The 23,023-nt window shown below is 51.0% G+C and overlaps 1 protein-coding gene across 1 annotated transcript in view; it reads right to left on the reverse strand.

Moving 5' to 3' along the window:
* Window positions 1-21,215, reverse strand: part of PTPN5 (protein tyrosine phosphatase non-receptor type 5) — a 54,938-nt gene extending 33,723 nt beyond the window's left edge. Inside the window, exons 1-3 of the mRNA XM_061158389.1 lie at window positions 20,988-21,215; window positions 6,116-6,266; window positions 3,322-3,394 (exon numbers count right to left, since the gene is read on the reverse strand). The gene's annotated coding sequence lies outside the window, so the exon portion shown is untranslated. The remainder of the gene's footprint in view (window positions 1-3,321; window positions 3,395-6,115; window positions 6,267-20,987) is intronic.
* Between the last annotated feature and the right edge of the window lie 1,808 nt (window positions 21,216-23,023).

Here is a 23,023-nt window from a genome sequence, read left to right on the forward strand (position 1 = left end):
CATAGCTTTGACTATAACAAACCTTTGTTGGCAAAGTAATGTCTCTGCTTTTTAATACGCTGTTTAGGTTTGTCATAGCTACTCTTCCAAGGAGCAAGCGTCTTTGAATTTCATGGCTGCAGTTACTGTCTATAGTGATTTTGATCCCTCCAATAAATTCCAATATTTTAGCTTAAGATGGTGGGATTTGATTTCTGACACTGGCAGCCAAAAGAAACTTTAATACTCCCTTGCTAGCATAGTACTTCCAAGAAGTTCAAGAGGTCAGCTGCCTCTCCACCCACTAGCCCTGCAATCCTGCCTCTTGGATGGGTCCTGAGGCCGACTTCAGGCCCGACTGCAAATCTGAAACAGTGAAGGGCAAAGAGGTCGGGGTACAGATGTCCCTTCTGATTCTGACACCTTCTGCTCTCAACTGGCAACTGTTTTACTCCTTCCTCACTCCAGTTGGCAGGATCTCTGAGAATCCAAAACCCCAGGGCCCGGCTCTCCTGCAGAGAGACGAGTGCTATCTTCAAGGCCCTTTGAATGTCTCTGGAGTCTCTCCACTTTTCCCCCTCTCTCTGCCACCTACATTGTGGTCCAGGGCAGCATCTCTTGCCTAGATTACAGAGGTGGTCTTTTAACTGGTCTCTGGGATCCACTCAGGCTGGCCTCTGAAACATTCTCCGTATAGTTCTTATATATATGGCTTCGTAGGTTGTGCAGTTTACAACTTGTGCAACTGGATAGGGCAGGTCTGAGCTAGAATCAACTCTTTCACACTTACCATATAACTTGCTTCTTTTAAAAAATACTTGAATGACATCCTATTACACTCAAAACAAAGACAATAATCCTTAGATATGGTTTACTAGATCTTGAATGCTCTGTCCTCCATTCATCCCTCCAGCCTTATTTCATGCCCCTTTCCTTTTAAACCTCTGCACTCTAGCTACATCAGGGCAGGCTTTTTTTCTACACGGTGCCTTTGCATATGCTTTTCTCCTTGCCTGGAGAGCTCCCCACTCCCCGCTCCCCAAGGTCTACCTCCCATTACTTTTTACTCACAGCTTTTGACAGAGTTTAAAATTTCATTTTACCTTATGCCATTATTTGTCTAACACTGGATTGTAAGTGACATGAGGGCAGGGACCACCATTCGGGTTTCACTTATCACTGTAGCTTGAAAGTCTTGCCTGGTGCCTGCTTCATAGCGGGTGTTCAATACATAAACAAACACTCGTTGAATAAGTGAACGTTGCCCTGACCTTCTTGAAAAAAACCTCAGGCCCCTCAAACATGGCCACTATCTGAGCTGCTTTTGTGAAGGCAGATCTTCGTGCAGGCACTTGGAACCCTTCTCCCCTGCTGCAGTCCACAGCAGACCAGTATCACGCAGCCGGAAGCCCTCTCGTTTAGCAGAGCAGGAAATGAAGGCACAGAAGGGAGGTCTGCCTGGCCCCAGGTTACATGCTGAGTGGGTAGCCAACGGCTGGGGATGGAGAACACCTACCCCCTACCTCCTGATCCAGAGCTTTTGCTTTCTTTACCTTGAAGAGCACCCTGGCTGGAGGCTAGCCCCAAGGGCCTGAGCCCTGGCTCAGTGCAAAAAGGTAACCCAGGTATATCCAGATACCTCTGCAAGGGGACCCAAGAGTGACTCACAGCTGCTTTCACACCTCAAGCCTCCCAGGCCTCGAGTCGTGTTCAGAATAGCTCAGCCCTGCATGTGTGCAACAGACTCTATAAATAAGCTTCCTAGAAAATGACTAATTTCATCATCAGGAAAGCAGAAAGAGTAGCACCTCTCATCTGGAGAGGACAATGAAGCAAGAGCCTGCTCTGGGCCCTGCAGTCGAAGGACTCCAGGCAACCTCGCCAAAACCTGCATGTCGAGGCTCTTCAGGGGAGGGTTTGAATTAGATTTCCAAAGGGAAGAGCTGGTGCATTCAGGCTGATTCGAGAAGCCCAGTGTCTGGGCACTGTCCTCCTTCCTCCCAGCCAAGAGCAGAAATAGCTGCTTGCTGTGGATTACTGCAGGCTCCTTCTCTCCCCTTATCCACTTCAACCAGCCGGGGACACAGGTGAAGAAAACTGGCCTGTGACCACAGGCAGCCACTTGCTGGACTGGCCCCTCACTGCTACTCTTAGAAACCAGAGAACTCCCGAGATAAAGGGACTTGGAGATCACCTGGCCTATCCCTCCCTCACCGATGGAGAATGTCTGGGAGGGGAAAGAACCTTTCCAAAGCCACTGCCCCATTCAACAAGCGCTCACCGAGCAGCTTCGGGGAACAAGGCAGCAGAACTAGGAACACAGTGGTGAACATGCCAGGCCCTTCCCTCTGCAACCCCCAGTCTTCTGGGGAGACGCACAGGCAAACACGATTGCTCCCACACCTGCTTTAATAGGCTGCATGCACATGGTACCTTGGGGAGCTCAGCTTGGGGTGAGGGGGTAGAGGGGATGTCTTCGGCAAGGGGAAGATAGCAGCCAGTTCTTAAAGGATGTTTCTAGGTGGATGAGGGGTCACAAGGAAAAGAAGTTCTTTCATGGTGCAAGCAGAAACAGGAGAGCATCCCAGAAGCGCGAGATGGATAGTGTATTTGGCATTAACTGGAAGCAGTTAATGTAAGTCAGTAGGCTGGGGAAGTGATGTAGGCAGGACACAGCAGAGGCACCTGAGCAGAAATCCTGCCGCCCGGGTGGGGCTTCCCTTGAAGCAAGAGGGGCCCCGGGCTCCCGCGTCCCTGGGCTGAGGAGCTCTGTTGTAGGAAGGGTGATTAGTGGCCTATGTTTGAGGAACAGACAGTAGACCCAGCTGATGGTTACCTGATCTGGTCCCAAATGACAAATGAGGTAAAATCCACATAACATAAAATTCACCATTTAAACCATTTCAAAACATACAGTTCCGGGGTACTTATTACATCCATAATGTTGTGAAACCACCACCATCATCTAGTTCCTGAAGAGTTTCATTGCCCCCAAAAGAAAAGCCGGTACCCCTTAAGGAGTCCCTCCCATCCTCCACTCCCTCAGCCTCTGGCAACCACTAATCCTCTTCCTGTCTCTCACAGATTTGCCTGTTCTGTGTATTTCAACTAAATGGATCTTACAATATTGTAGCCTTTTGTGTCTGGATCCTTTCACTCAGCACAACATTTTCTAGGTTCATCCCCACTGTAGCATGTGTCAGTACTTAATTTCTTTTAACGGCTGGATAAATATCCGACTCCACGGGCAAACTACATTTCACCCATTCATCATCTGATGGACTTCTGGATTGCTTCCACCTTTGGGGTGTTGTGAATAGTGCTGCTGTGATCCAAACTTACCTTTTAAACTCCGCTCCCCACTTGCTTATGACTTTGGGCAATCCTTTTTCACTCTGGACCCCTGAGGCTTCATCTATAAAATAAGGTCGTTTAGATCCTAGGCTCCCGGAACCTTAAATGTCATCAGTGTCATTCGTCCATTCATGTGTGAAGGTATTGGTGCACCTGGTGGGGTGCTGGAGACTCGGCCTGGACCAGCCCACCTTATCTTCCAGGAGCTCATGGCTGATGGGGGAGACAAATCAGGTAACACCGGGGGCTGGGTGAAGAGTGGTAACAGAGGCCTGCCTGGGATGGACTGTGGGTACATCACCTCAGCCTAGAGGGTGGGATGGCGGATGCGTGGGTGCTCTTAGGAGGTGTCCTGGAGTGGATGCCAGCTTTGCCCAGGATGCATGCAGAGAAATAGCTGACAGGTTTGGGGAGGGAGGCAGAGGAGTCTTCATTCTCTTTCCAGGTGGGTGAGGAGGAGCTGGGATGCTGAAGCCAGCATCTCTGGGTGGGAGGCTGAGCCCCTAGGAACCTCCTGACCCAACCCCAGGCAGATATGCCCTTTACCTTGGGTTTCCTGCTCCTGGGGCTCTCAGAGCTCGCTAGAGCAGGGGTCCCCAACATTTGGGATCTAATGCTTGATGATCTGAGGTGGAGCGGATGTAATAAAGAATACATAGAAATAAAGTGCGCAATAAATGTAATGTGCTTGAATCATCCCAACACCATCCCCCACATCCGTCCGTGGAGAAACTGTCTTCCACAAAACTGGTCCCTGGTGCCAAGAAGGTTGGGCACCCCGGCTCTAGGGTCTAGAAGTGTCCACACGGAGCCTCTACCGCCTCCCAAAGCTTGAATCCCATTACACGGCCACGTCCTCAGAACAAAACCTGTCCACTCCCACTTCCAGGCCTCTGCTCATGCCTGATGTTTCTTTCCCCCTCCTGTCAAATTTTACTAATTCTCCCCATCACCTCTTCCATGAAGCACCTCCTGATCTCCGGGGAAGAATTAAGCTCTCCCATCTCCACTCCCACCCCACACCAGCGCATGCTCCTCTCTGCCTCTGACTTTGTTCTGCTGCTACAGTTAGCTGTTTGTGCCCCTGCCTCCCCTATCAGTGACTTGAGAGCACGTTCACCCCGTCAGCCACCCCTGCATCCCAGGTGTTCAGGGCCCAAGCCTGTTGATGTACATGCTAAAGGTCAGATGGAGGGCAGTGGCAGGGTCTTCGGGGTAGTGGTTTTGAGGGTTCTGGGTGGGCAGAACCTAGCCAGGAGCTCCCCAACCTGGAGAAGACGGCCATGTCATGGCCAGAAAGGGACCCAGAATGCCACCCAGGTTCTCATCTGCACGTTCAATGTGCAGGGGCAGAGCACATGCTTGCTTCATGGAGAACCAGGCTGACCGCCTCCTGCAAATGAGCCATGTGCTTTAGAGTCGGCAGGTGGAGCGGCCTCGCCTTCCTTCCCCGGATGGTGGCAGCGAAGCACATAGGTGCTCAGTTACCTCCTCATCACCATCTGCAGCCAGGGCAGAAAGTTTTCTCTGGACAAAGCACACAAGACATGAATGGAGGAAAGAGGCCTGCTTTAGGATATCCCCAAAGGGAAACAGAGGCAAGGGAGATTAAGTACTTGCCTCAGGTCACAAAGGGTGTGAACAACTGTTTTCAGGTGGTTAAAAAACCCTGATTCCCTTTTGGGAGTTGCCTCTCTTTTCCCCAGGTGCTCTGCCAGTCCCCTGCCACAGGGAGGATCCAAAACCAGAGGTCAGTTACCCGTCATCCTGTGTCACACCCCAAAGCCTCCTAACAAGGAGTTTGATAGTTTCTGTTGCTGGCAACCACAGTGTTCAGATTGATGCGTGCAGCAAACTCGTGGATCAATAGGCTCTCAGCCCAGGACTCCCAATGCTTAGTTCACTGCTATTTCCATCCTGCCAAGCTGCCTACCCTCCCTGCCCAGCTGTCCACTGTCCAGCCATCTGTCCCCACGTCTCAGCAGACTGCAAACTCACGAGAGCTCTGGATCCCAAACACAGGGTCTGAGAGTTCTCTGCTTGGGACGTGCCCTGATGAATGATGACAGCTTCTCCACCCTGCTCTGATGGTGACAGTCAGTGGCATGGGCGTGGCAGACAGCCAAGGGGAGGGGAGACGAAGGGGTGCTGGACAGGCCCAGGCTGCAAAGGGGTGGGGGCTGGGCAAGGTGGAAAGGGTTTTCCATCTTTCACGTGAGTCTGATTCAGGGTCTGGAACACTCATGCGTTTGACTAGTGATGACCGAATACCTACTATGTGCGGGCCACAGGGTGAGGCCCTGAGGATACAGCGAAGTACAGGCTCTCAGAGCACAGAGGGGGAGCACAGGGAAGCAAAAGGCAATGGAAGACAGGTGGCCTGCTTGATGGGAGAAGTGCAGGGTGTGGGGGCTGCTGGTGAGGCCCCGAGACAGGCAGGAGAGTCAGGGAAGGTTCCCAGGAAGGAACCGATGAGGAGACACGAAGGAGGGGTGGGGGTCAGGACTTGTGGAGTGATAGAGGGGCAGCTGGGGTGTCCCAGGCAGAAGGAAGGCCCGTGAAGGGGCCTGGAGTTGAGAGGAAGCAGGGCTCGCTCAAACGGCTGGAAAGAGATTCAGTCTGACCAGAGCACGTGGGAAGGGAGTGTGGACAGGGACATCTTCCGAGGTACTGATTTGTCATGTTCTTCCTTTATGTTTTCCTCCTCCCTCCCCTTCTTTCCAGAGACATAAGGCAGACCTTAATCTTCACAACAGCCCTAGAAGGAACACACGATCATTACCTTGTAGTTTCCAGATGAGGAAATGGAGATTCGGAGAAGTCCAGTGACCTGCCCAAGGGCACACAGCTAGTAGTGACAGGTCGGCCTCTTGCTGCCCATAGTCCTCAGCTCTCTTCTCTTCTGGCTTTTGGTCTTCGTTGCAAACAACACTCTGAAAATAGGAAGAGAGTGAACATGAATGAAATGGCAGACTACAGCAGTTACCTTGCGCATGTTCTTTGAAACAATCCTCACCTAGTTCTTTGGGAGCCGCACCCCCATTTTACAGATGAAGAAACTGAGGCTCAGGTGGTGAAGTGACTCAGCTAGACTCATACAGCAGGTGACTTAGTGAAGAAGCCCGGGGGAGACTCCTGCCCCCAGGGCTCTGAAGGAGTTCACAGCTGCAAGGCCGTTACCTCGTATGTCCTCCCCCGGAACAGAAGGAAGCCCTGCCCTGGACCCTGGCCTCAGGTTGCTCCACCTGAAGCAGCAGCCCAGAGAGCCCACCTCGGGAGACTGGCTGGAGTGCAGAGTGTGCGCGATAGTAGCAGCCGTGCTCCGCGACTGGAGGAACACACGCACTCCAGGGCCAAGGGCACAGCAGCCCTGGGCTCCAGTCCAGCGTGTGACCCTGAGCCAGTCACTTCCTCTAATCTGAGTCACAGCATTCACAAATGAAAATTTAAAAAAATTAATTTAATGACATTTAAGGGCCTTTCCTGAAGGCCTCACGTTTTGATTCTGGGGGTATATCAAGGTTTGATGAGGCAGGGCTGGCGGAGCAGCAGGGAATCAGCAGAGGGCGGTCCCAGCAGCAGGGAAACAAGGCTTTGGTCCATGGGTGGGGCTGAGGGGGAGAGTCGGGGGTGGGGGGTGGGTGGGGGGAAAGGGGAGCTTTCCCACCCCAGTCAGTGACTGACACAGGCCCAGCTCCCCGTGTGGGTCAGTATCTATTGCAGACAGTTGTATCTGTGTGGTGGACAGGAGACCAGAAGATGTGCAATCAAAGAGTGGGATTTCAGGGCTGAAAGGTCATCTGGTTTAACCCTCTGCCCTCCAAGATTCTGAAAACGCCCCCCTTCTGCCCCCTCTTTCTCCACCCAAGGTATACAGTTTAACTTACAAGGAGGAAACAGACAATTACAAATGTGAAAGCATGATCACATCTCTTGGGAGGGGAGTGTTTTTTTGTTTCCATTCTGTTAGATGCTTTCTCCTACTCAGGATGCCTTGGAATGCACTTCGCCCTTCAGGGAAAAGCCCCCGTTCCCCTTCTCTGCTTGAAAAACTCTTTAAGACCCTTTCAAGACACTGTTCAAATGTGGCCTCAGCAGTACCCTCCCTGACTCCCTTAGAAAGAACCGGGTACTCCCTCGGTTTTCATGCTCTATTCAGTGATCATTTTTTAATTATTATTATTTTTTTTTGGCCATGCCACATGGCATGCAGGATCTTAGTTCCCCAACCAGGGACTGAACCCGTGTCCCCTGCAATGGAGGAATCTTAACCACTAGACCACCAGGGAAGTCCCTCGGTGATTATCTACGGATGCCTGTATCCCCACCTCACACGGAGCTACCCAAACACAAACCTGTGGACTGTAATCACGGCAGTTTCCTTTTATCGAGTGCTTAGGGAGTGCTGGATACTGTGCCAATACTGTACATGTGTTACATCACTCATCTCTCACCATAGCCCTATGAGCTAAACACAGTTGTCAGCCCCCTCCTACACACATGTGGAGATGAGGGCTTGGAGAGACTGAGTCACTTGCTCAAGGTCACCCAGTTGGTAAGCACCAGAAGCAGGCTTCAAATTCAGTTTGCCTCCACCCCAGACCCAGGCTTTATTGAAACCACCAGGTGCACGGCCTCTGATGTGGACGTTCCTGTTTCCTCACTTAATACTCTGTCTGGCACCAGGAAGATATTCAAGATCTATTCTTGAAAAAATAAATGCAAATAAGGCTAGGGTTTGAGTGTGTATAAATGGTTCATCAAAAACGCCACAAAACACAGGCTTTGGGACTGGGCGGCCAAATCTGAGTCAAGGCTCCCTTGTAGACTGCCTGATCTTAGATGAAGATACTGGACTTCTCTGCAGCGCAGCTTCCTCATCTGTGAAATAGGGAAAGCGGTGTCTACACTTCAGAGGGTCTCAGGGAGATTGAGTGATCCTTACATGAAGTTTTTACACGAGATGCATGTAAAATGCTTAGACAGGGTCCAGTCAGCTCTTAGAAAGGCTAGTGTGTTAGGCGTTGCCTGCTTTTCAGTTAATACAAGCCTTTTCACCCATAGGTGAGGTTCATGGAGGCTCCGGAATGAGCCTGAAGTGAAGTGAAAGTCGCTCAGTCGTGTCCGACTCTCTGCGACCCCATGGACTGTAGCCTGCCAGGCTCCTCTGTCCATGGATTCCTCCAGGCAAGAAAATTAGAGTGGGTAGCTGTTCCCTTCTCCACGGGAATCTTCCCAACCCAGGGATCAAACCCAGGTCTCCTGCATTGCAGGTGGATTCTTTACCCTCTGAGCCTTGTGGTATGTGAACAAACGGGTTCTCAGAAAATAAATAAAAATTTTAAAAGCTATAATTTGTGGCATTTGCCAATTTCCCTGGTGTAAATGCTCCCACCATGGCTGATGTCAAGCTGTGAATGTGAGGGGCCCTGCTGCCAGTCTTGGAAGAGGTCAGAAGTTTGACTCAAACGCTTGGTGCCTCAGTTTCCTCATCTGTAAAATGGGCCAGTAGCACAGATCGCACTACACAAGTGCTGTTGTTGCTGTTTAGTCACTAAGTCGTGTCCAGCCCTTTTGTGACCCCATGGACTGCAGCCTGCCAGGATCCTCTGTCCATGGGATTTCCCAGGCAAGAATATTAGAGTGGGTTGCCATTTCCTTCTCCAGGGGATCTTCCTGACCCAGAGAGCAAACCCGCATCTCCTGCATTGGCAGGCAGATTCTTTACCATTGAGCTACCAAGTGTTAACTAACACTATTATTTTCACAACACTCAGTCTCACTCTTGCTCATCTGGCTCTGACACTGGCCCCATCCCAGCACCTGGCCTTCCGCCTGATGCCCTGGCAGGCAGAATCTCTGTCTCGGTCATCTTCCTTCTAGGACTGAGGCTTTGTCCACTCTTGCAGCCCTGCCCACTCCAAACAGAACTAGAATCCTGACCTAGCCAGTGCTGGTGACATACACACCCTGATCATCACAAATGATTCTGGGCTTCTGATCTCTACCTGCCTCTGGTTTTAGCCCCAGATGTCCCTGATGCCAGCCTTGGGCCTGAATGCCAGGGCTGCCTGTGCATTGCTCTGGATTGTCCACGAAGATCCTGTCTGGCATCTGCTCCTCTCTCCATCACCTGCAGAACCACCTCTCACAGCGCTCGTATGCACTTGGAAAGGAGGGGGCTGGGGTACAGAGCCAGGTCTGTTCCCACCTGCGGCTAGGGAGAACTCTGGCTCCTGCCACACCTCACTGTGGGGTCTAGCCCTCCATCAGGGCCCCCACCCCGAGCCCCTCAGGTCACCCTTCTGTGCTGCCACTTCAGGGTTTGGTAAAAGACTCCGGCAAAACTGAGACGCAGTCAGAGCCTCAGGGGGACGCAAGATGGAAACTGTTTGGAAATGTGAGCTGGGTCTGAGGCACCTTTGCTAGGAGAGAGGATACCGCATGAGCCAGGAAGTTGAATGGAATAGGAAAGAGAAAAAAAGAAGCCAGGATTCAAGGCTGAAAAGGATCTAGAGACCTGGCGCCAGGGGAGGGCTCCCTGTCACCACGCTGACCTGCTTCAAAGCTGCCTCTCCCACGCCCCTCCAAGTCAACCCCGCACGGGAGCCACTCCTGCACTCCATACCAGGCGGTGCCACCAGCTGCAAAGCTGTTTCCTTAGGCTCTGCCGGGTGTCCTGGAGCTAAGGAGAGCCCTGCAGAAGAGGCTCCCTTGAGGATGAACGGGGCCTCTCCGGCAGAACTGCTCTCTTCTCTTTGGAGAACCCTGGGCAGTTTCGGGGTCCCCCTGGGTCGGACACAGGGCCCTGAAAGGGCGAGGCACAAAGAGCTGTAAACCCAATTTCGTGGGGTTCCCCAGATCATCTTCCATCATGAACACTGTTCCACTTCCCAGCTGTGCTCACTGTTGCTTCTCAGCCCGTGTCTCCCCTGGTCCTCCTTCCCGGACCGGCCTCCCAGCTCCTCTCCCCTGAGCTGTGGCCAGGGCCTGCCGAAGCTCATGCCACCTCCGGGAAGCCTCCCCAGGGAATCCAGCGCACACTGACCTCTCTTCCAGCTGAATCCTTCCCCTAGTGTTTGGATCTGTAACTCGGCACCTGGCCACGGACCACACTCCAGCCTGGGCTGCTGCCTGGCTCTCTTGTCCATAACCTTGACTGCTGTGAGCGGCCCAGGCTGGGGGTGGGGGGATAGGAGATGGGCCTCCTTCTATCTCCTCCAAGATGGGGAGTCCAGCACACCGAGGATGGGATGGAAGGCCAAGCAATGTACATCCAGCTCCTTCTGCACATTCAAGTTTGTAAAGAAGATGAGAAGGAGATTAAATAGGAGAAAAGAGGGAAGGAAGAAGTGAATGAAAAGGAGTGAAAGGTGAGGGAAGGGGGCCTATGTGAGACTCAGGACCAAAGTCACAAGAAGACAGATCAGACCATGATCCAGGCTGCCTTGGCTCATGCTTTAAGGCTTTCTACAGATTACCCTTGATTATGTAGCTCTGGCTCAACAGACTCCTCTTTGAAAGACCTTTGAAACTCACCTCCTCCAGGCAGCCTTCCTTGATTGGCTCTACTCTTTTGCCCATCCCCTTGACTCCCTGAACTGTATCACTTTGCACTTATTAATGTCCATGGCTTTCCCATGAATCCAGATCCTCTAGGCAAGGGCTGGAGCTTTCTGCCTCACTGCAGTGAGTTTCATGCTACATTTATCATTTGTGGTCAGAGATTACACTTTTTTTCCCACCACCTTTCTTTGATCAATTTCAGAGGGTGGTTTGGATATATTTTGCACAGCTGTTTTAGACCCAATTTGCCTCTAAGTAATCTTGAGACAGGACCTGCTATAATCTTAAATCTGTTTCTTTTCTATCAGGCTCTGTGTGTTGGACCTGTGAGGATATACGGATGACTAAGCCCCAGTCCTGCCCTCAACCAGCTTGCAGTCCTGTGAGCAGAGTTGGATAGGTGCTAAATGTCAATGGAGGCTGTGGGACATGGGTGCCTGGGAGGGCACAGCGGGAAAATTCAGGAAGCTGCATGGGGAATTGATGTCTGAGCATCCCAAGGACCAAAGGACCAGGAGAATTCACCAGACCATGCAGAGGCTGTTCCAGGCAGAGAAGACTGCAGCGCCAAAGGCCAGAAGAGGTGAAAGGGCAAGATGAGCTGGGAAGGCCCCTCCGTGTGGCTGGACAGTGGGCAGGAGGGGGCCTCATATCTCATGGCTGAGGGCTTCGTGTATCCTGTGAACACACACAGACTTTAACTCACAGCCCACTTTCCCTTGGTAGGATAAAGACAAGGACTGCCATTCTAGTTGGCATTTAGAGATCTGCATGTGTCGGGGAGAGTGGGGGTGTAACAATACAGATGGATTTCAAAAACTACTTATGACACAAAGACCACACGCTACCTGAGTTCGTTTATACCAAGATCAACAACAGACAAAAGTCATCTCCAGTGACAGACGTGGCGAGGATGGTTCCCTCTGGGGGCGGGTACTGACTGATGGAGAAAGAAGGAACTCTGAGAGGTGATGGAAACATCCCACATCCCAATCCTGGTGATGGTTATTCCACCTCATATAGTCATCAAAACTCACTGAATGCAACGCTGAAGGTCTATACATCTTCCTGCTCATAAAACAGACGTTCAAATGTGTGTGAGCATTCTCGGTTGTCATGATGACTGAAGGGTGCTCCTGGGAAATATCCAGGGGAGTGGCCAGGGATGCTGTCATAATAAAGAACTCCCCACCTACAGATCAGCAGGGTCCTTGTTGAGAAACACTGCAGTAGGCCACAGGGAGCTACAACGGATTCAAAGAGCAGAGAGAACTGGCAACTTCTGGGTTCTGGGAAGGCGGGGCTTTGAGGTGATGGGAGCCCACGGGTCCAGGTATCTTGGGTGTGAAGTGACACAGAGGTGGATATGTGACTTCCACGGCCACTCCTGGGCCTTGTATTTGGCCAACTCCAGACCTGGGAGGCACCCTGGGGTGTCCCTCTAAGGCATCCCAGAAGGGGTTGGAAGGAGGGTAGCTAAGGGAGTCAGAGGCAGCAAATGTCAGAGGGAAAAGGACATGCCCCACGCTGGCCTCCCTGCCTCAATAAGCACTGGGGATGCTGACTCTGAGCATCTTCCTCTGAAATGTAGTCTCAATGCAGTTGGAGCAGGGGTTTGGGAGCGCCTTGGGAGACCAGAGGCACAGGAAGCAGGGCTGGATGCTGCCCCTGCTCCTACCAAAAACCATGATCTGAAATCATGAGCCACAGAAGAACACAGCCAACTTCCACCAAAATGCTCACTTGACCCCTTCCTTCCGGAAGCCTTCTCTGACCTCCACGCTGGGCAGGTGCCTCTCCTGGGTCCCCACAGTCCTCAGCTCATCACCAGAGCACAGTTACACACCTAGGTGTGAATTCCTGCTCTGTCACTTACTTGCTGTGTGTTTCTGGCAAGTTACTTAAGCTCTCTGAGTCTTTTTCAATACACTGAGGACAATAAAAACTTTTCTGCAATGAACCGTGATAAAAGATCAGTGAGATAACGTAGTAAGCACTCAGAAATGTTAGTACTTATGGCTACCATAGTGAGCATCTGTACAGACCACTGTTGCCTGGATACTCACTGGTGACCCCAACAGATACACACAAGTTCCTTGTGGGCAGGGTCCCCACGGCAGGTTGATTTCCTGGCTCAGTAAATACCTGCATGTGTGAATGAATCCCAGCTCTGAAAGATCTCTCCTGAGAGCTTTCTTTTTCCACCCACGGTGCCTCTAAATCACAATAATTCTTCAGAAATGGAGGGTGGATTCATTTGTATTCTGTTCCCTTTTCTCTCTTCCCTCCAACGCCATGGAGAAACCTACACAAAATTTACTTAGAAAAATTAATGGTTTCTTCCTGGACCCTCCACTCCTAAGACTTCATTTAGTGGTCTTTTTCGATGAGTACACAAAAATCCTTAATAAAAACCACCCTGTGGTTCCTCAAAAAGTTAAATATAGACGTATCATTTGATCTAGCAATTCCAATTCTAGGCATGTACCCCAAATAATTGGAAGCACGGGTTCAAGTAGGTACCTGCATGTCAATGTTCATAACAGCATTATTCACAACAATCAAAAGGTAGAAGCAACCCCAGTGTCCATCAACAGATGAAGGGATGAACAAATGTGGCATATACATACAATGGACTATTATTCAGTCTTAAAAAGGAAGGAAATTCTGACACATGTTACAACATGGGTGAACCTTGAAAATATGCTAAGTGAAATAAGTAAGCCACAAAAGGACAAATGGCATATGATTCCACTTATACAAGGTACCTAGAATATGTGAATTTATAGACAGAAAGTAGAAAGAGGTTATCAGAGACTGGGGTGGGGGGAATGAGGACTTATAGTTTAATGGGTACAGAGTTTCAGTTTTGCAATGTGAAGAGTTCTATGGATACATGGTGATGATGGTTGTACAACAGTATGAATGTATTTAAGGCTACTAACCTACATCCTTAGAATGGTTACAATAGTACATGTTATGTATTGCTTCCTAATTTAAAAGAGGCACCCCAAACCAAATCATCAAAACACTGGAGGGACTCCATCTGCAATCTGACACCCCTCTATCACACCCCTAATGCCTGTGACTCTGGCCTCCTGGCCCATAATCTCCCTCTCCATCCTCTCCTTGGCTCTAGCTCTGGTGTCCACTGTTCTCTTTCCTCCTCAGGATACAGGGCCATGTCATCAGCACCCATGAAATCAACCTGCATCTGTTCACGGCCAACACGTTCTTTAACCTTCTTCTCCTCTTCCCCCTCCCCAGCACCCCAGTCCTGTCCACCCTCTTGGGGATGGTTAAATCAGAAGCCTTGAGGATCTGAGATGGAAGAGTTTGTTCGTGAAGATGTTCACTACTGAGTATGTCCACCAAATAAGAAATGGCTAAGTAAAGTATGCTAAAGCCACTGAGGATGGAAGAAGGTCATATATGAGCACAAAAGTTATGAGAAAATGTTAACTAAAAAATGCTGGGTACAAAACTAGATGTGGACTGATTTCAACTATTAAAAGGTACAGATCTGTAGAAGAAACAGAATGGGTTAAAGTTACAGAAACAGAATAGGACAAATAAAATCATGGTTCATCTTACATTTAATTCTACAGTATACTTCTATTATTTTTATGGTATAACTTATTTTTTAAAGACTGGACCACTCTCCTAGGCAGATGATGAAATCTTTGGGTCCACTCCAGACAGCCACATGCTGCCCACCACTGAAGTCCACTGAATCCCTCCTGAGTGGCTTCCAGAGAATTGGGGGTAGAAAAAGAACATTTCCACTCTTAAGAAAAACATCTTTAAGCTTGGTACAGCATGTCTCTCTAGGTCTTTCAGCCAATCATCTCATCACATGAAGGTCTGCATGTTGCCATCACAGTAACCAGATATGGTCAAGAAGTCGATGCCCTTCATTAGGCCAAAGTCAGGAATTTTTACTAAGACACTGCTCACTTACAAATTGTGGATCCCCTGTGTCTAGCTTGAGGGGATCCCTTCCCAACTCAATGTGCTACACCCCAGCTACAGAAACTTAAGTCTAGACTGTGTCAAGGGGGGACACAGGAAGGAAGATGGCTCTGATTCTATGTGCCACAGATGAGTGGGAAAAGCTTTCTTCTAAGAGTCTGGGATTTCTGCAGCTTTGCCAGACATTGTTGGCCAAGGTACTCATCCCACACCTCATCAGATGCAAAAAAGATGGAGATAATATTGAAGAATGGGGGAAGACCTTATTTTCCACAATGCCACGGTTGATGGTAAGGAAGCGCTTTTTGGTGATGGTACTGTGCAAAAATTAAAAGGAGGGTTAAGTGTTTTTTTTTTCCCTTCAGCTGACCTGAGTTTCCAGTCCCTAGAAATAATAAGACATGCAGAAATCAGATGGAATTTGGACCAGGGCACCTAGAGAGAGTCTATGCTTCTCAGATTTAGATTGCCTGTCAACTTGCCCCCTCAGAAGGTCCAGCCTAGTATCTGGTTCTGTCTGCTTGATGGAAGCATCCCATCTCCTCTGTGACAGGACCACTTGTCTGCCTCCCATATGTCACATCATCTGAGGGTCACAGGGAGCCACACCCCCACACTGCGACACTGGTCACTGTCCTCTGGGAAGACAATAGTGTGGGCCTACAGATATCACAGAGCACTGTTTAACGCCTCAAGGGCCCTAGAAACCCAAGCCTTACCTCCTAGAGACAGGGAAACAGTCTGGGAGAGGGGACTGACTTTGTCCCAGCTCACTTAATCACAAGTAAGCTTTGGACTGAACAGATATATACACACGGATAGCTATGCCAACCCTTCCTGGTAAGAATCTCTCTCCTGGTGTGTGGGTTAAATTATTGGTAAAAGATGCCATATATTTTGAAATGTTCACACATATCCTGTGTTCAACTTAATGCAGACAAAATGCTTTAAACGATTAACCATCTTCTGGAGTTTTTCCATTCCTACTTGTAGATCCATTTAAACAATTAATTAGGTACTTGAAGAATTTATACTTCTATAAATAGCTTCTTTCTCCCCACCGCCCTCTCTGCCTTCTTTGGAATCTGTCAATTTATTGAAGAAGATGATAATTCCTTGTCCTGTCAATATGGGCCTTTGTGCTTGAGATGAGTTTCTTTAAAATCTCTACAAGGGAAATGGCTGAGGGCATGAGTTAGTTGCACAAGGGAAAATCTGAAATGAAACCAAAAGGCTGTATATTTGCACAGGAAAGGTGATGAGGGAAGACCATAAAAGGTTACCATTTTAACTGTATTACAATCATTTTGAAGAAGGAATTCATAGGGCCAGGACTCCATCTCAGGCCTATCTGTGCTGATCGTGCTCGGCTGCCTCTCCAGTGGACTCTGAACTCTCTGCTTAGTGCCTGTGGGAACGACAATGGAAGGATAAGACCCCCTCCAGACAGGGGAATCTTGAAGATCACATCCAGGTTACTCATTGCCTAAGAGGAAACATACCGTAAACACCCCTGTCTCCGGACAGGTCATAAACTTTTTCCGTATCTATCAGGATGTAATCACAGGCTTATCTCTTATTAACTGGTTGGAACGTGACCACAAGCTTATTGATTATTAACTGTTTGGAATGTAACTGCGGGCTTATTGATTATTGACTGTTTGAACACGTAACACGTGAATGATGGGGTTACTGTAGTTGTATTTACCCTACCTTTGTTTATGTAAGTCTCAAGGGAATTGGGGTGGTGGGTTTGGACACCTACACATGGGGTATAAAAGATTTTCACAAATGCTGGTCGGGGCCCTTGGCTAAGAGGAGACTCTGCCTTGGGCCCGCCGGTGTAATAAACTGCACTCCACTATCTGTATTGTCCTTCTGAGTGAGTTTGTTTCCCGGAAAGCATGGCTATAACAATTTCAGGTATGTTTTACCATTTCATCTTAGTCAACAGTCACACTGAATACGCAGACGTGACTCAAACTTTCATACTTGAAAGATACCACAGATATTCAGATCATCTGAGCTTTATCATTTTGATCATACACAGCTTACTGTCCCCTTACCTGACTATGCTACAATATCTTTATTTAGCCCAAGATATGAGGCTTTAAGAGAAAGAGAAGGTTAGACAGCATCTCAACTCAATGGACATGAATTTGAGCAAACTCCGGGAGAGAGCGGAGGACAGAGGAGCCCGGAGTGCTGCAGTCTATGAGGTCACAAAGATTCGGACACAACTGAGCAACTGAATACCACCACCAATACCAAAAAGCTGCCTACACAAATGGTGGTTTCCTACTTGTTAGACAACTATTTAGTGAGCAACTGCTGAGAGTCAGGCTTGGTTCTCTGGGCGTGAAACACACATGGAGAATGGGACTTTAATTCTCTTGGATCCATTAACATCATGCGATTTCTTATTACTCAGGCCTGTGTGATCTGGGCCTGCCCCCTCTCCATTTTTCCTTCCCACCCTCCCTCTTGACCTATGTTTTATAGCCACACTTGCTGTTCCCTGAAAACACCAAGCTATTCTTACCCAGAGGTCTTTGCACTTGTGGTCTCCTCTTCCTAGAATCCTCTTCCCCAAGGTCTCCTGCTCACTCCATTCAGGACTTTCAAAGGACTTTCAATGTTTTCACTTCCTTGAAGACAATTCTATTTAAGGGTAAAGCTCTTCCCCACAGTCACCCCTCACTGGGTTGTATCTGTCTCCAGAGTGTCGCTCACCTCTTGAAATGTTATCCTTTGCTTATGTTTTCTTTTCTGTCTCCCTTGGTAGAGGTAGTTCATCTTTTTTAGCAATGCGTCTCTGCGGAGTCTAGAACAACCTCGCGCAACAGATGTTTCTATGTGAATAATGAATGAAGCAACGGGTTCTGGACAGTTTGGGGTGCTCGGTGAGCCAGCTTTGCAGGAGCTGTCCTGGTGCCCTGTCAGATCATGGCCCCCGACTCCTGGGCCTCCTCCCCCCTTCCTGTTGGACTCTGTGAATGGATGCTCAGCCACTCAGGTTCCAAGCCTTGCCATGATTTCTCATTCCTCTCTTCTCTCCTCCCATATCCAGTCCACTGCTGATTCTGACACTGTGGCCTCTGCACCAAATCCTCTTTCTCCTCATTCTTACAAACCTCCCCTGCTCCCACCCCGCCCAGACCCTCCTTATCTCTTACCTGTAGGACTGTCATTGTTTCCTACCCGAGCTCCGTGCCAGCAGGCTCTCCTCCTCCAATCTGTTCTGTGCAGCCAGAGTGAGTTTCCGAATGGCCATGTCTGATCACGTCTCTCCCCTACTCAAAAACTAAAGGCCGAGCCCTTGGCTTGACACTCCTGCCCCAGCCACTGCCTCCATATTCCTACCCAGCCTTCCTTCTCACAGCTCCTCTTTCATCCTTTTTTGCTCCAGTGGGAATGAACCACTTTCCAGTTTCTACACTTGTCCTAGAAGCCCCTACCACCAGCTCTCTGCTCTTGCTGTTTTCACTACTTGTAATATTTCCCTCCTCCCTTCCACCATACAAATCATTCAGACCCAGCTCCAATGCTACCAAGCTTCTCCAAGAAGCCACTTCTCATCTTCAAGAAGAATAAAGCCTTCCTTCTCAACTCTGTCCAAGGGGTCAGCTGTCTCTTTCAGGACAGGTTTCAGGAAAGGAGAGGCAAAGTGACACAGAAGAAAGAGAACAGTTTAAACTCTGAGTTTTAACTTCCCCATCTATAAAGTGGGAATAATAATACTATTGATATCATAAGATCAAATATGTAAGCGACAGCCTGTAAAAAAAACTTTGTATATAAGTGATCAAATTCAATCACCCTTAGGCATGAAATAACTGATAAACAAAAGTGCGCCTTCCCCTAGGAAGCTTCATGGATGTCCTATGCTGGCTGAGCCCTAAGTCCAGGAATAGATCAGTGGAGGAGGGATTTTTTTGAGAGACAGGGCCTTTCAGGATCTAAAATCTCATGTCCTTGAGCAATCTTTAAGAAGAGAAGAAGTGGAGGGTATATCCGTAAGGCCAGGGCCTAAATGGTATTAATAGCTACCTATTCGGAGTTTTTCCTATGCCCCAGGCACTGTGCTAAGTACCCTACATAAATGATCTCATCATAGAGTAATAGAAGAGGAAAACCAGGCCCACAGCAGTTATATAAATTAGTGCTTCCTCCCTCCCCCCACCACACTAACAGTTCAGACCTGAAAGCTATCCTGAAAATCTCCAATCCAATGATCTTATTTTTTGAGTGAAGAAATTTAGACCCAGAGAGGTTATAAGCATTCACTGAAATTGTCCAGCCAGGAAGGAGACCTGGAACCCAGATCTCTTCACTCTGAGGGTGAGAGACACCGCGTTGCAATTGCAACTCAGGGGCCACCACTCATTATGAAGTCTATGCAAATGGTGCTTCTGGAGCACTATACCCTTTACATACACAACAATATGAGTGGTTGCTCCTGGAGTGATGCCAGCTGGTCACCCTGTCTCTGCTCCTTGCCAGGCTGCTCCCTCAAGAAGGAAGCTCTCGAGACAAGAGCCTCGGGCCCCTAGAGACCAAATATTGTCCTTGCCAACTGCCCCATCCAACAGTCTTTTCAAAGGTGACTGACTTCATCCATTCACCAGCCACCTTGCACTCACTCCATCAACACACCTCTCAGGACACCTCTCTGCACCAGGCACGGGGTTCAGCTTTGGGGACACCCAGCTGCCCTTGAGGGAGCCTTGCCCTGATCCACCACCCGAGCCTGATGGGGCTGTAACTCAAGCCCCCCGCCGTCCCCCAGCAGCTCCATCAGCAGTACCAAGAGGCTGCATGCAACACACATCAAGGAGGGAGAGATGGCCGGACAGGAAGGCCCTGGAGACCTCTGCAAAGGGATGATGAAGGGAGCTCGGCTGGATCAGAAGGCTGAGGCCCTTAAGGAGCAGTGGAGAGTGAGGGGGAAGGCATATCGTGAGGTCAAAGTGTTGGGGGGGCGGGTGATGGCTCCTCAACCACAACACCACCTGGTCCAATTGAGGACACCGGTTCTGGGATTTCTGGGGAACAGGACTGAGACCCTGGAATCTGATCTCCTGTCCAGGTCTGCTTCATTCTCCCAAACTAAATCTCAAACCTGGAGTACCTGCTTAAGAGAGATCTCCTGTGAGGCTGAAAGAGGTAAATTGAAGGCTAGCCTTTTTTTTAAACAGTAAATATGGTAGCCAATGAATGGCACCTGCCACTCCAAGGGGGTGAGGGGGGCAGGGCTGGAATCACAAAGACTTTACTGATACACTGAGGTAAATGTTTATGTTCTAGGGTTTCGGTGAGGATAAGGATGGAATTGTTTAGGAGAGGAAGTAAGTCTGAAAGCCAGGGACGCTAGATTCTAAGGCAGGCTTTGCCTTGAACCCTCCTGTGACCTTGGTCAAGCCACCTCCCTGGGCCTCAGTTTCCCCATCTGTAGAATGAGGGGGCTAAATGAATTCCCAGGGTTCACCTGGTCCTGACCCTCGAAAGCCACACGATCCCTGGGAAGGTAAGCCCCTCAGAGCTCTGACCCGAGCAATCTCCAGGTTTTGCAGGAGTCTGGGCCTCAGCCGGCCGGAGGGGCACACTGGGGGAGGGGAACGCGCTGGGCTTTTATTTTGGGGGTGGGTGGGGGAACTGGTGGTTTAAGCTACACGGTCGGGGGAGGCGAAGCGAAGGCTGGGAGCCACGGTTAACAAGGCCAGCGGGCTAGCGGCGATCTCCAACCTCCCCCCGGAGCTTCGGACCCTGGAGAGGTAATGCAGCCGGGAGCCGCGCACCCGCCACAGCGGCAGAGGCTCGGACCCGGGACCGCCATCGCGATCCCTCCCCTCCCGGGAACCGCGCACGAGCTTCGCGGGGAGTGGCTGCTGCTCCCTCTCCTCTCCCCAGCGCCGGGTCCCCTCCCGGGCGTGGAGGACCCCTCCCCCAGTCCGGGGGCGTCGGGAGCCCCATGGGGGCGTGGCGGGGGCGGGCGCCGGCTTCTCCGCCCGGGGGTCTGGAGGAGATCTCAGTTGCCGGGCCTCCCTTGGAGGGACCCTGCGCCCTCCACCTCCCTGCTCCCCACACAAAGGCGCCGACAGAGGCGCCGCACTTACCGGCCAGAGGGCTCCGGGCGCCGGCGAGCGGGCGGGCAGGCTGGCGGGAGGATGTGCGCGCGCGAGTGTGCGTGTGTCCCTGTGTGTGTCAGCGCGAGTGTGTGAATGTGTGTATGTGACGGGGACCTCGCGGAGCTCTGCGCGTCTGCGTGTGCGGGGGCGTCCGTCCGTCCGTGGGTCCGTCTGCCCTGCGCTCTGTCCCGCGCTCCGTGCGCGCTCCCTCGCCGGGCCGCCTCGCCAAACGCGCTTCGGCTGCAGAGTCTCGGGCGCAGCCGCCGGGTCGCTCGGCACCCTCGGCCCCGGCTCCGCCCCGCCCCCGGGCGGGCTTGCGCGGCTCCCCGGGAATTGCGCAGGGCCCGCGGGGCTGGCGGGCGGGGGGGCGGGGAGCTCCGGCGGCGTCCGGGGCCCGAGTCGGGCGGGATCACAGACCCTTCATCCCTGCCTGACCCTGATCTCGGGCGCCTGCACCCCGCAACTCCGCTTGGAGTCCCCGCAGACACTGCGCCCGCGCCGAGGTTGCCTGGACAGGGAGGGCGGGGGAGCGGGAGCACCGCATCCATTTCATTCATGATTTTCTCCTCTCGGGAGCCCCGAGGCCCGGGCCGCGCCGCTACGGCGGCCGTCAGAGGGACCCCGGCAGGGTGGTGAGCACCGAACCCGGTGCAGGGGGGACAGGCAGACGGACGGGGGGCGGGGGAAAGCGAGACAAAGGGGTCATAGCTGGGGTTGGGGGAATTGTATGGAGGGGGTGCTGTGGCGCTCCCCGCATGACGCCCGCAAGATGTCATTGCCACACCTGCACCAGCAGAGTGGTTGCAAACCCGGGGCGCACCCAGGGCCGGGTGCCCACGACCTGCTCCCGTACTGCGGGTGGAGGCACTCGCCTTACCACCCTGCCCAGTTCCGCCGCTGAGGAGTGAAAACCTGCCTCCGCCGGATCGCCCCCTCCTCACGCGCGTCACGGGGCGTGCATCTGTCTAGGCTTTCTGGAGGGGGGCACCGCGGGGCCGGAAGTTCAAGGAGCTGCCCACGCACCCCACAGTCCCACGTCCCTCAGGCTGGCGCCCCATTCTGTCCCCACTTTTTGAGATATTGGGAGACACACAGGGCCGGGATCCTCAGCTTCGTTTTTACAGGGGGGGATGCCAAGGTGCACCATCACAGAGCTACCACCCTGATTCGCCTGGGTTTCTACAATAGCCTCCTTCCTTCCCCGCTGCCACCCTTGGCCCCCTGCAGTCGATTCTCTACTGTCAGAGCTAACCTTTGAAAACGTTAAGTCAGAGGGCGTTGCTCCTTTTCTGGAAATCCTTCAACGGCTCTCCACTCATTCACGGGAAAGCTACAGCCCTTGTAACGGCCTGCAAGGCCTCTCAGGAGCTGGCTTCCTTTTGGTTAACTCTTTGGCTTCACTTCCTACCGCTCCAGTCACAGGGGCCTTTTTAGTGCATCACCAACATGGTAGCCACCCTGTGGCCTCAGGGCCTTTGCACGGGTATTTTCTCTGCCTGGAAACTTCCCCGAGATAGTCACATGGCTTGCTCCTTTACCTCTTAAAAGTGTCGCCCCAAACAGGCTTCTGTGACCACTCTATTTTAAATGCACACCCACTCCCCCCATTTTCTCCATGGTAGTCATGACCTTTGTTTAGTGTTTCCTGCCCGCAAGGTCCGCTGGCCCTTCACTTCCAGCTCTCACCTTAGTCCTCTGGCATCCTAGTTCTCCAGCCTCACCACACTCTTCTCTAAACAGACTGCATTTTCCCATTTCTAGCCTTTGTTCAGGCTGTGCTTTCAGCCTGGAATTTCTCCGTCCTTCAGCATAAGGCTAATTTTCCCCAAACAGTGTCAGGGTAACGTTAGCAGCTACCATAATTGAGTGTTTAGTATGTGCCGGCACGGTTTTGTATGGAATACCGTCCCCTCCATGTCTTACCTAATGTTTAAGTTCCAGTTCAAACACCTCCTTCTCCATGGAGCCTTCTCTCATATTCGCAAGTACTCAGCCCTCATTCCTCTGTTTTCTGTACCAACGGT

This window comes from Dama dama, chromosome 2, assembly GCF_033118175.1.
Source record: "Dama dama isolate Ldn47 chromosome 2, ASM3311817v1, whole genome shotgun sequence".
In the NCBI taxonomy this organism is placed as follows: Eukaryota; Metazoa; Chordata; class Mammalia; order Artiodactyla; family Cervidae; genus Dama; species Dama dama.